This window comes from Gasterosteus aculeatus, chromosome 5 (assembly GCF_964276395.1).
Source record: "Gasterosteus aculeatus chromosome 5, fGasAcu3.hap1.1, whole genome shotgun sequence".
Lineage (NCBI taxonomy): Eukaryota > Metazoa > Chordata > Actinopteri > Perciformes > Gasterosteidae > Gasterosteus > Gasterosteus aculeatus.
Genome location: NC_135692.1, coordinates 526,503 through 540,817, shown reverse-complemented (window position 1 = coordinate 540,817; position 14,315 = coordinate 526,503).

The window sequence follows — 14,315 nt, the reverse complement described above, 5'->3', positions numbered from 1 at the left end:
CGGGTGGGGTCTATGAGAATGGAGGCAGCTCTCCTGTGAACCCTGTGGTGGTAGATGCTCTGCAGAGAGGGCAGTGGGGTCTTGATGATCTTTTCTGCTGTCCTCACCACTCTCTGCAGGCGTCTGCGGTCCATGGTGGATGTGCTGCCGTACCACACGGTGATGCAGCTGGTCGATATGCTCTCCATGATGCAGCTGTAGAAGTTGCCGAGGATCTTGGGAGACATCCCAAACTTCCTCAGGAAGTACAGCCGCTGTTGAGCCTTCTTGACCAGCTGCTTTGTGTTGAGTGTCCAGGTGAGGTCCTCACTGAAGTGGACCCCGAGGTATCTGAAGCTGCTCACCCTCTTAACTTCAAGCTCCTGGATGAAAAGTGGTTGATGAGGTCTCCTCTCCTTCCTCATGGTCACCATCAGCTCCTTGGTCTTGTCAGTGTTGAGGGTGAGGTTGTTATCCTCGCACCATGACACCAAGCTGGCCACCTCCCTCCTGTATGCCGCTTCGTTCCCCCCAGTGATGCGTCCCATCACTGCGGCGTCATCAGAAAACTTCAGGACGATGTTATCCTCGTGGGAGGCGACACAGTCGTAGGTGAACAGGGTGTAGAGGACGGGGCTGAGGACACAACCCTGTTGGGTGCCAATGTTGGTGAAGATGCTGGCTGAAGTCTTGTTTCCCATCCTGACAGACTGAGGCCTGCCAGTAAGAAAGTCAAACAGCCAGTCACAGAGGGTGGGGTGCAGAACGAGTGTGGAGAGTTCATGGATGAGTTTGTGGGGGTCGACCGTGTTGAAAGCAGAGCTGTAGTCGACAAAGAGCCTCCTAATGTAGGAGTCCTTGTTTTCTAGGTGAGAGAGGGAGTGGTGGAGGGCAGCAGCTGTGGCGTCTGAGGTGGACCTGTTGCGCCTGTAGGCGTACTGCTGGGGATCCAGGGTGTCCGGTATGCTGCTCTGAATGTGGGACAGTATCACTCTCTCAAAGCACTTCATGATGATTGGAGTGACTGGACTACTGTAGTCATTCAGACAGGTGGGTGAGCTCTTTTTGGGGAGGGGAATGATGGTTGTCAATGTCAATGTCAATTTTATTTATACAGCACTTTTAAAGGCCAGTGGCCAGCCAAAGTGCTTTACAGGATAAAAACAATCCGCATCAATAAAACAATACAAGCAAACGTAAAACAAACAAACAGGCAAAAAATAAAAATAAATAAATAAAAATAAACAGTAAAAAAATAAAAGGCAAACACATAAAAGATCGATGCAGGTGACTTAACTCAGCCAAAGGCCAATGTGAACAAGTGAGTCTTAAGGCGAGTTTTAAAAGTGGAAAGGCTCGTCGCAGACCGCACAGAAAACGGCAAAGCGTTCCACAGTCTGGGAGCCGCTACTGTGAAGGCTCCATCTCCTTTTGTTTTAAGGAACGACGAGGAACGTTCAGAACCAGCTGGTTAGCTGACCTCAGCGCTCTGGAGGGTTGATGCACATTAATGAGGCTGGATAAATATTCTGGGACCAGTCCATGCAGAGACTTAAAAACAAAGATTCTTAAAATCAATTCTGAACATAACCGGAAGCCAGTGGAGAGGAAAGCACTGGCGTTATGTGCCCATGCTTCTTTGTCCCGTTAGGAGACTGGCTGCTGCACTCTGCACAAGCTATAGACGGTTGAGTTCAGACTGGCCAATATCGACATACAGGGAGTTGCAATAGTCCAAGGGCGAAGATATAAAAGCATGCATGACTTTTTCGAGGTCAGCCCTGTTTAGATCGGGTTTGGCTAGAAGCTGAAGCTGGAAGAAGCTAGCCTCAACCACAGAGCTGACCTGCTTGTCTAATTTAAACGCCCCATCAATAATCACAAGGTTTCTGGCCTGGGAACCTGTGTAAGGTGGTAGTGGGCCAAGGGAGCTGGCAAGGACCTGGACCAAGTCAGGGCGACCAAATAGCACAATCTCTGTTTTGTTTTCATTTAGTTTTAAGAAGTTTAGGTCCATCTATGTTTTAATGTCCGTCATACAATTAAACACAGCACGAAGGGATTCCTTGGAGGGGGCCTTTAGTGGCAAGTACACCTGCAAATCATCAGCAAAGCAATGGAAAGGAATTCCATGCTTCGTAAATATCGATCCCAGGGGTAGCATATACAAGGAGAACAGTAGAGGGCCTAGAACTGACCCCTGGGGGACTCCGCAGGTCAGAGGAGCCACTGAGGAGGAAAACGTCCCCAATTGTACACAGAAGGATCTATCTGCAAGGTAGGATTTAAACCACTCTAGAGCAGAGCCTCTAATGCCCACACAGTGCTCGAGGCGGGACAAGAGGATAGTGTGATCCACTGTGTCGAATGCTGCTGTGAGGTCTAATAGCATTAAAAAGGCACAGTTTCCAGAATCAAGATTTAAAAGAAGATCATTAAAAACTTTTAAAAGAGCTTTTTCGGTGCTGTGAAGAGGCTTAAAACGACTGGGGGCGACTGTGGGTGAGTGGGGAGCATGGTCGTCCTCCAATCAGAGGGTTGTGGGTTCGATCCCAGGCCCGGCTAACTGCATGTCGTTGTGTCCTTGGGCAAGACACTTAACCCAACATTGCTCCTGTAGCTGCGACTACAGTGTGTGAATGTTAGTTACTGATGGCAGGTGTCACTGTGTATGGTTCTCCTGTCATCAGTGTATGAATGGGTGTGAATGGGTGAATGATGTCATGTAGTGTTAAAGCGCTTTGAGTGGTCAGAAGACTAGAAAAGCGCTATACAAGTACAGGCCATTTACCATTACCATTTAAAACCAGACTGAAACTGTTCCAGGAATTCTTGCAATTGGTTAAAAACAGCTTTCTCCAAGACTTAAGAGATAAACAAAAGTTTGGAGATTGGCCTGAAATTAGAAAGAACCAAAGGATCCAAACTTTTCCTTTTTAAAAGAGGCTCCACTGTGACATGTTTGAAGGAGGCTGGGACACGTCCAGAGCTGAGACACAGGTTTATAAGAAACAAAATAAAAGGCCCAACTGAGCTGAAGACCTGCTTAAGCAATGTTAGAGACCCGGTTTTATTAACAGTTTTCCCCCAGTCTGTGCTTTTGTTTTTGCTTGTTTGGTTTTTCCACCTATAGTTTCCACCTGCGTGTTCCGCCTCCGGCCCCGCCCCTCTCCCACGTGCCCAGCTGTGGCTCATTCCGGGGATCACTGGTGACGAGCATAAAGGCTCCTGCTTTCAGAGGCTCGTCAGTCCGTCCCAGTACCCAGGCTGGTCTCAGATGCCGGTGACACTGAGATACAGCAGCTAAACCAGTTTTTTCATGTTTTTGTACCAGACCCACGGAGTACCACGGAGTGCACGTAACCTGCTTTTGAGTTGGACTGTGAGTATGGTGTCGGGCCTCGGGTTTCCACACCAGACGTCGGTGGAGTTTCCCTCCCGACTCCAGTTGAGCCAGAGGAGCGCTTTCTGTTTCCCGTATTCGCCTAGTTTGTTTTTTGTGGAAAATAAAGTCATTTTGGCTCATCCAAGGCTGCTGTGCGTGTGCTTTTGGGTCCACCAAATCCCCCCCCCCTTACAAGCAAGTGGGATGGAATGCTGTTCGATGGGCAGTTGGCAGGGCGTAGGTGATGTGTTGTGGTCTTGAAGCAGGTTGGGGACTGTGCTCATGCTGAGGGAGAGTAGTGATTGGAAGTTCGGATAATTTTACCGACTCGGTTCTTTGAATCTCGTTCAGTAAAATGAACAAATCTTTTTGAGTCATTTGTTCATGACGGGGGGGGGGGATTGGTGGCATTGGGGGGGTGGTAAGATAAATTCACCTCCCGACCGTGTCTTCGGGTCAATGTTTCGTTCATCTGCCAATCGAGCCTTCGGGTCAATGATTCGTTCATTGAGCCTATGCAAGTCCCGATGCGTGGCCACGAGAAAATTAACTAATCTTTTTTTGAGAGGACTCGTTACTCTCGAGTCCTTTGTTAGGATTCGTTCAAAATGAACGAATCGTTCACGAACGACACATCACTAAGGGAGAGGTTGAAGATGGAGGTGAGAACGTCATTGTTGGAATGGATTAAACATTCCAACAAGCATTAAGCTCCCAACCCGTGGTGGGAGGGGTCGTCATGGCGCAGGGGTTGGAGAAGGTGTGCTGGGAAGCACAAGGTTGTTGGTTCGTTTCCAGGCTGCCTGATGTTCCATGTCAGTGTCCCTGAGCAAGACACCTGACCCCTAATTGCTCCCCGGGCAAAAATGTGAAAAAGCCATGGGTTTAAAGTGTAATGTAAGTCGCTTTGGATAAAAGCGTCTGCTAAATGACATGTAATGTAACCCCCCCTCACCCAATTCCATCATTACAAAATAAAAGCCTCAATTATTATCTGTACCTTAACCATGAAGCTCAGAATGAAGTGGTTTCGTTGAAATACGTATTGCTCTTTCAAATACTACTACAACCACTACGAATATTACTAGTAGTACTACAACTGATACTTATACTACCAGTACTTCTACTGCTATTAATACTACAACTACTACTAATGTTATTACAAATACTACTATGGCTAATAGTATTAGTATTACAGCTGTTTCTACTGCTATTGATACTAAACCTACTTCTACAGCTGGTACTACTAATACCACAATTATAACTATTACTACAATTTAAAACCTCTTTTTAGTCTCCTCAGCTTTTGTTAATTCTGTACTTTTTTTAAAAAAGCTCCAACTTAAAAAATTTTTTTTTTTAGAAAATCTATTAATTCAGCTTCCCCACTTCCTGTATTTTCAGCAGTTTAAAAAAATAATTTCAGCTTTTCTTATGCCTGTATTAACAGCAATGTTTTAATATTCATTTCTGTATTTTTTTGCAATATTTCATATTTATTTCAGCTGTTTTCATTTCTGCTTTTTCAGCAAATTTATTAATTCCTTTCAGCTTCTCCCATTTCTGTATTTTCAGCAATTTCAAATTAATTTCAGCTTTTCTAATATCTGTAATTTCAGCAAATGTATTCAAATTCCCTTCAACTTTCTGTAATTTCAGCTATTTTTAAAAATGTATTTCACCTTTATGCATTTTCAGCAGGAAATGCATTTTCTAGTTCCGACTTAAACTTCTATTTCTTCCTTGCAACCTTTCAACTGCTTCACACTTTCAGCTATTAAAACCGTTCAAATGTTAAAATATTCAGCTCTTGCGGGAGGGGGGCTATGACTTTGCTATGACTCAGCTTTCTACCTCTTGAGCTTGAATTTATATAAATCAGTAATCATGAATATTTTTCTAATGGTTTTCTAATGGAGATCGTGTTCAAATCCTCTTAAACTTCTTCGCCAATCTTTCAGCTACAGACACCATTTCAACTTTTAAATGTTGACACAAGTCTCAACTGTTTTATGAAAGAAACTGCTTGTTGGTATTTATTGTACTTTTTTCATAATCACTGATTATGTTTCACTAGTTCGCTCCGTTTCTGACTTTTACATGAGTGTGTATTGCGTTTCTTAAAGTGAGACCTCGAGGACTAGAGTGTGAGGCAGCGCCAGAATCTGGTTAAAAAAAATATGGAACTTCTGTCCTCCGAGCCAAAGTATACACTTTTGAGTCTTCATTTCTTTGGATTAATGAGGGTATGGTTGTGCTGATTAGATTACGTGTTCATGGAATCCCAGAGTTCTTTAGTTTTGGCTTCCGGAGTGTTAGAGTGACACAACCTCTGCCAAAAGCCCCATAGGCTCCAATACAAATCTGCCGACATATTTCTCAAAAAACCCAGAAGGTACACGTTTTGTCAACTTCGACAGGAGCCGTATTTATTACCGGACAGACATAAAAAACGCATCCATGCTAGTGATTGGACAATCGACTCTATTATGCGAGTCTGTTCAACCGGACGGTCGTTGGTTGGCCTACCGAGTTAATAGATTCGGTCACCGGTTCGCAACGGGGGAGGCTGAGCGCGCCTATCGCGCGTTTACTTCCCCCGCCACAGTCGCTCCCATACGCCTGAATTGGTTGATCACAAACGGGCAGAGACCGTGTGATTAGAGTCATGCAGTAGCCTGCGGTTACGTTCTCCTTCAGTAGCTGGTGTGGTCTCATGACAGCCCGGAACAAACATTTTAGCCTACTCAACATAACTACCAAGATGACGTGTATTTGTATGTGATGTTGTCTAATGTAGCCTATGAATTTCTTTACACAAACATCTAAGATGCACGAGAAATAAAGGCTCAATGATCGGTTGACAGCGCAAACTTGCCGAGACACCGCTTGATTACAGATTTGACGGTGCACGGTTACATCCGGTCTCGTTCAGCAGCTTGGTGTGCGGTCTCCTCGGTTGACACGGTCTCGGTCTCTACGGTCTCTTCCGGTCATTTACATAGCGCGCACCGCATTTGTTAACGAGTAGACTACACACGATTTCACGTTGTTTTTACATGCTGCATTTATCGTTATCATAGCCGTTTATCAGACTCTTGATACAATGATGTTAAATTGCTGGTAGATTTCAGAAAACAAAGCCGTGACAGAACCTGATTTTTATGATAGTTCACATTCTGTAAGTTGCTGGGATAAAAGTGTCAGCTAAAAAGACTGAATGAAATATAAATGTAAATTATTAGGTAAATATGGATGTTTATTTGAGTTGTGAATTGGTAGACCTAACCCAGCCTACCGAAATGGCTGTTAATTTTCATTCGGCACGAGTTCGTTAACTTCTCAATTAAAGTGCAGGACCGGTCACCTCATGACTTAAATACGGTGCACTGCATTATAAACAGTTGTCATGCACAAAATATCCTACTGCAAAGTGGTGTTTCGTAAACACAAACATTAAATAGCAAAATGATATCACAGCGTTTTATTCGATGCACTTATACATACAATGGCTGGGGGGATTGGCTCCCCACGTCAGTAGTACAGCATTCAGTAATTGAGTCACAGTCACCGGGAACAATCCGAGTCGCTCTCACGGTCGCACCGCAACCGTGCTGCCACAACACTTCAACAACTCGGTTCAACTCGGTTGTTACGGTTCTTTTCTTCTTCTTTTGTTTCTGGGTAGATGACTATCTGTAGTACACCGCCACCAACTGTACAGGAGTCTTCTAAGGTTCAGTCGTGCGCGATCAGGGTAGCCCATTTCCTGATTGATTCTACCACCACTCCAGTGGAGGCGCTGGTGAGCTAGATTAGCCTGCTGCACGCAGAAGAAAACCAGATTAGACACCGATCGTGCGCTCAAGCTACTGAAGCGCCGGCACGAATGAATGAGGAGTGAGTCGGTTCATTGACGTTTGGCACCCAATTCTCCCGGTTCAGGTACACGAATCGGGTTATTTAACCGGCTCTTCGGTCAGTTCGTCAACACTAATCCACACGGTTGGACTTTGCACTTTGACATGTGTCCCAATCTGAAGCTTCACTTTCACTGCCACTTCCCTCCAAAGGCACAACGGCACCCGGGTTTCCCCCTGTGAAGTCACATTGGATTTCAAGTTTCTGTCACTCTGTGAGTCTGTCTCTCTCTCTGTCTATGTGTCTCTATCTCTCTCTCTCTGTCGGTCTGTCTCTCTCTGTTTCCCTTCCCCCCCTCTCTCTCTCTCTATCTATGTGTCTCTATCTCTCTGTCTATGTGTCTCTCTCTCTCTCTCTCTGTCTATGTTTCTATCTCTCTGTGTGTGTCTCTCTGTCTGTCTGTCTCTGTCTGTCTTTATCTCTCTTTGTGTTTCTTACCTGCTGCAGAGTAACGTTGCACAGCGGAAAGACCTTCCTTTCTTTGGAGATCTGTTTGATTGTGGCCAGCTGGAGAAGATGGATTTGTGGGTTAATTCACATGTTAAACCATTATTCACAAATTCCTACAATTTGATGTAAAGTAAACTTCACTTACTTCGATCACTTGTCCTCCACGGGCAGAAACCCCTTGGCGTTCCTGCAGGTGGCGAGGGGCGTCAGTGCCGAGGGGACGGATCAGGGCCTCCGTCTGCTCTTTTAATTCTTTAGTTACACTTATTTGTGCACTTCTAAAGACCACAGTGTCCTTGTTAACCACTATTGTGTAGGGTGGAGAGTTCCCTCTCAGGGAATGACCCTTTATGAAGTAATTCCCACCCTCTTTAAATTTCCCCCCGAACTCTTCATAGGAAGCCAGTTTTGCAACAGACTCCCCATCTGAAACTGCGGCCAGAATATATTTTTTTGTCGTAACTGGTCTTGCACCTGTGGAATCAAAGTCCCAGGCCACCACCTTGCTCTGCTGCACCACCCCCACGACACACAGGTGGATCGGTGGGGGTCGGAAATAAGGGGCGGGGGGCTTCGTCCATAGGAGAGCATGTAACGCCATTCTGAGATAATACAATAAACACAAAGTAAGGATAAATTAAAGAAATAAGAATAAGAAATAATAATTTCATGTTTTTTGTAATGGACTTAACTCATTTGAGGTATTCTTAATAGTTTTCAAGTTATCACATTTGAAAGGAAAAACCCTCTTAAAAGTATTCTAATTATTAGCACATTTGAGAGGAAAACCGCTTACCTTTCTGACCTCATAGTTAGACCTCATAGGACAATTGAATTGAAATTCGTCAAGTCAAGTCAAGTCATTTTATTTTGTATAGCCCAGAATCGCAAATTACAAATTTGCCTCAGAGGGCTTTACAGTCTGTACACATACGACATCCTCTGCCCCGAAACCCACCATCGGCACAGGAAAAACTCCCCAAAAAATGAAAAAACCCTTACAAGAGGGAAAAAAGGGAAGAAACCTTAGGGAGAACGTCAGAGGAGGGATCCCACTCCCGGGATGGACAGACTACAATGGATGCCATGTGTACAGAATGAACAATGTATAATACATGCAATTCCTATGACAGAAATGATTCAAGTAATTGTGAGTAGTAAGCCAGGCGCACAGCAGGACCACTGCAGAGGCAACCACCATCAGATAGAACCACCATCCACAGAATCCTGTGGGGAGGGAGAGCACAGAGATTTTAGGAGAGGGTAATGTCGGTTTATGAGTAAAGTAATATGATTAATATCTAAAATAATGATGATGATGATGATGATGGCAGCAGCAGGCGTCAGCATGGCCACAGTAGGTGTCAGGACCAGGGTCCCGAAGGAACCACGATCTATGGAGACCTGATAGGGGCGAAAGCACAAAAAAAACTCCCGGAAAGAAGCTGAATTAGTCATGTGCATTAATAAAACTTGAATTATGGTAGAAAGAGAGCGTGAGAGAGGAGCTCGGTGTGTCCTAAGAATTCCCCCGGCATTCTAAGCCTATAGCAGCTTAACTAAGGGCTGGTCCGGACTAACCTGAGCCAGCCCTAACTATAGGCAGAATCAAAGAGGAACGTTTTAAGTTTTACTTTAAAAGAGCTAACCGAATCTGCCCCCCGGACTGAAAGTGGAACCTGGTTCCACAAAAGAGGAGCTTGATAACTGAAGGCTCTGGCCCCCAGCCTACTTTTTAAAACCCTAGGAACAACAAGTAACCCAGCATCTATGGAGCGCAGTTGCCTTGTAGGGCAATACGGTGTTACAAGCTCTTGAAGATACAACGGTGCCTCACCAGCAAGTGCCTTGTAGGTGAGGAGAAGTACCTTAAAATCTATTCTTGATTTAACAGGGAGCCAGTGCAGAGAAGTTAATACAGGAGTGATATGATCCCTTTTCTTAGTTCTTGTTAATACACGTGCTGCAGCATTCTGAATCAGCTGGAGAGGCTTAAGAGATTTATAAGAGCAGCCTGATAACAAAGAATTACAGTAGTCCAGTCTGGAAGTGACAAACGCATGAACTAATTTTTCTGCATCACTTTGAGACAGGAAGTTCCTGATTTTTGATATGTTACGTAGATGAAAATAGGCAGTCCTTGAAGTCTTCTTTATATGCGAGTTGAAGGTCATATCCTGGTCGAAGAGAACTCCCAGATTCCTGACGGTGCTGCTGGGTACCAGAGCAATTCCATCCATAAAAACTGTATCACGCGACAGCTGGCTTCGAAGGCGCTCTGGGCCTATCAGGATAACTTCCGTTTTTTCTGAGTTTAGCATCAGGAAGTTGCCGGTCATCCAAGTTTTGATGTCTCCAAGACATCAAGTCTAACTAACTGGTCCGTCTCTTCTGGCTTGATCGACAGATACAGTTGAGTATCGTCTGCATAACAATGGAAGTTTATGTGGTGTTTCCTGATAAGATCGCCCAAAGGAAGCATATAGACGGTAAATAAAATCGGTCCAAGTACAGAACCTTGTGGGACTCCGTGACCAACATTGGTGGTCTTTGAGGATTCACCGTTTACAAGCACAAACTGGGATCGGTCCGATAGGTAGGATTTAAACCAGCTGAGTGCAGTTCCTTTGATACCAATTAAATGTTCTAGTCTCTGCAACAGGATACAATGGTCTATGGTATCAAATGCGGCACTGAGGTCCAGCAAGACAAGAAAAGAGATGAGTCCTTGGTCCGATGCAAGTAGAAGATCATTCGTAATTTTCACCAGTGCTGTTTCTGTACTGTGATGCACTCGGAATCCTGACTGGAAATCCTCGAACAAAGCATTGTTTTGTAGAAAGTCACATAATTGATTTGCGACGGATTTCTCAAGGATCTTAGAGAGGAAGGGAAGATTAGAGATAGGTCTGTAGTTAGCCAACACCTCTGGAGCAAGAGTAGGTTTCTTAAGAAGAGGTTTAATTACAGCTACCTTGAAGGACTGTGGTACATGTCCTGTCAACAAAGACAGATTCATAATATCTAATAAGGATGTGCTAACTAAAGGAAAAACTTCCTTAAGCAGTTTGGTCGGAATCGGATCCAAGAGACAAGTAGAAGATTTAGACTTTGAAAATAAAGAAGTCAGCTGATCAAGGTTGATGGAAGAGAAGGCATCCAAACAGGCATCAGGGCCCACTGCTGCATCCAAGGTTCCTACATCGGAGGACAGGTCGGCACTGGTTGAAGGCAGGAGACCATCAATTTTCTCTTTGATAGTCAGAATCTTCTCATTGAAGAAGTTCATGAAGTCGTTACTAGTGAGGTCCAAAGGGATACACGGCTCGACAGAGCTGTGACTCTGTCAGTCGGGCTACAGTGCTGAAGAGAAACCTGGAGTTGTTTTTATTTTTCTCTATTAATGATGAGTAATAAGATGCTCTTGCGTTACGGAGAGCCTTCTTATACGTTTTAAGGCTGTCTTGCCAAACTAGCCTAGATCCTTCTGATTTGGTGGAACGCCATAATCGTTCAAGCTTCCGCACAGTTTGCTTTAGGTTCCGTGTTTGAGGGTTATACCACGGTGCAGACTTCCTTCTTGTTGCTATTCTTCTTTCCAGAGGAGCAATAGCGTCCAGCGCCACTCTCAAAGAGCCTGTAGCAGTATCGACAAAATTATCGATCTGAGACGGACTGAGGTTCTCACAGGAGTCTTCTTGTATCTTGAGGCAGGGCACTGAACTCAGAGCAGAAGGAATGGCTTCTTTAAATAAGGCTACAGCGGTATCCGATAAGCGTCGACTGTAGAAACCTTTGGCAGGAGGAGGTGGTTCTGATAGTAGAAATTCAAAGGTTATCAGACAATGGTCCGACAGGAGAGGGTTCTGTGGAAAAATTGTTAAATGTTCAATCTCAATCCCATACACAAGAACCAAGTCGAGAGTGTGGTTAAAACAGTGAGTTGGTTTATTTACACACTGACAGAAACCAATTGAATCTAACAATGAAAGAAATGCAGTACTAAGGCTGTCGTTGTCGACATCCACATGAATGTTAAAGTCACCCACAATAATTACCTTGTCCGTTTTAAGGACCAAACTCGTTAAGAACTGTGAAAATTCAGAAAGAAATTCTGAATAAGGACCTGGGGCCCTGTACACTATTACAAAGAGAACCGGCTGGATTATTTTCCAGGTCGGTTGCGAAAGACTGAAAACCAGGCTTTCAAATGAGTTACAATCCACCTTAGGTTTAAAGTTTATTAAAAGGCAGGAGTCATAAATAGCTGCCACTCCCCCCCTCGGCCTGTGCCTCGGGGAATATGAGTATTAGCATGACTCGGAGGAGTCGCTTCATTTAAACAGAAATATTCCCCATTCAACAACCACGTTTCAGTAAGACAAAATACATCAACATGGTGATCTGATATTAGTTCATTTACCAAAACAGCTTTAGATGACAGAGATCTGATATTCAAAAGACCCCCTTTAATTCTCCTATTTTGTTGCACTATTGCATTATTAGTTTTAACTTTAATTAAGTTATTTACTACAACTCCTCGGTTGTTTACCTTTAACTTAGATAAGTGTGTCCGTGGGGCAGACAAGGTCTCTATAGGGTTCATTATGCTGAGTGACTGCTCAGATTGAAGCGCAGAGAAGTGTGTAAGACTGCGACTCTGCTCCCTGGTCTGAACTCTGGGTCATGGATTAAGTCCACTAAGAAACTGGGTCAGGTTCTTAGAAAGAAGTTCAGCTCCGTCCAAAGTGGGATGGATGCCGTCCCTCCTAATCAGACCAGGCTCTCCCCAAAACGTCTTCCAGTGATCAACGAAGCCCACATTATTTACTGGGCACCACCTCGATAACCAGCGGCGGAATGACGACATGCGGCTATACATGTCGTCACTTGTCAAGTTTGGGAGGGGGCCAGAGAAAACTACGGTGTCCGACATTGTTTTAGCGTATGTACACACCGATTCCACATTAACTTTAGTGACCTCCGAGCAACGTAATCGGGAGTCATTGCCGCCGACATGTATTACAATCTTACTGTATTTACGTTTATCCTTAGCCAGCAGTTTAAGATAAGACTCAATGTCGCCCGCTCTGGCTCCCGGTATACACGTAACTATGGTCCCTGGTTTCGCTAACTTCACGTTCCTCAGAATGGAGCTACCTATCACCAGAGTTGGCTTCTCAGCGGGTGTGTCGCCGAGTGGGGAGAAGCGGTTTGAAACGTGAAGTGGTTGGTGGTTAACCGTGTGCTTCGACTTAGACTTATGCTTACTCCGGACAGTCACCCAGCCTCCCGGCTGCTCGGGGGTTGCCGGGGGACGGCTAGCAGGAGCGAACGCTACGTCTATGTGGCCCGCACCGGCTACAGGGGTGGGCTGGGTAACTACAGCGGCTAACGACTGAGCTTCCATGGTGCGGAGCCGTGATTCTAGCTCACTAAGCCTCGCCTCCAATTTATTAAATATACTACACTTCTTACATGTACCGTAATCGGTAAGGGAGGCAGAGGAATAGCTAAACATGTGACACACCGAGCAAGAAAGAGCAGGAGAGGCAGGGAGGGAAGACATCACCAGGTTAGCTGCTAAGCTAATGCTAACGCTAATAGAAGTAACGTTGCCGCTAAACAACGTCTAAGCAACTATTCGATGGAGCGAAAATTTGCTAGACGGTGAGGCGTTTAACAGCGCCTCACATAGATAAGAATTCACCGTTGTGATGAAAAATATCACGCTACAGTCAACTCAGTATAGCTAGAGCTGTGAAAAGTTCGATGACATCAAACACGCTGGTAACAGGAAGTGACGCAACACGCTTACCGTAAGAAGACGAGGCAAAGCAAAGGACGAGAAAACACCTGCCTGTCTTTGCCTCACTTCCTGTCTGGCTCTGAGATTCTGGATCAGCTCATACCGACCAGGACATCCTGCCACCTCTGCAGCAGCAGAGCAGATGTTGAAGCACTGTCTTAACTGTTCATCATCAGTGGACACAACAGAATAAGGTATTGTTTTCTTATTTCATATACAGACAGGGCTGTAGTGGAGGGTAAACGCACGTAAACGCTGTTTACGCACCTCTGGAATTTTGGAAATAGCGTTTACGGACCTATAAATAGCGTCTACACACCTATAAATAGCGTTTACGCACCTCTAAGTTCCCTGCGCCTTGTATTCTTCCGTTGGAATAATCCGAAATAAACTTGGTGTAATTTTAAAACAGCTAAGACTACGTTTCCTATTGTTGAACATATAAACGGCGTAGTCTGAATCATGTTCATCTGCGCTGTATTGCGGTCTGTGAGCATCCAATCAGCGCCTTGCAGCTGCTGCAATCAGCGACCAATCAGGATCCAGGAGGTGTGTAACCACACGCTGTGGATAAGCCCAGTGGTCCCCGACCTTTCTTACCTCACGGACCGGTATCATGTCAGACAATATTTCGCGGATCGGTCGAGAAGGTCCGACACGAGAAGAAAAACGCCTGGTGACGCGTAGATTAGAAAACAAGTCTGTTCTCAATGTTAAAAAACCCCTGCTGTATAGGCTATTTATGATGACATAGGTACACTGCAAATTATT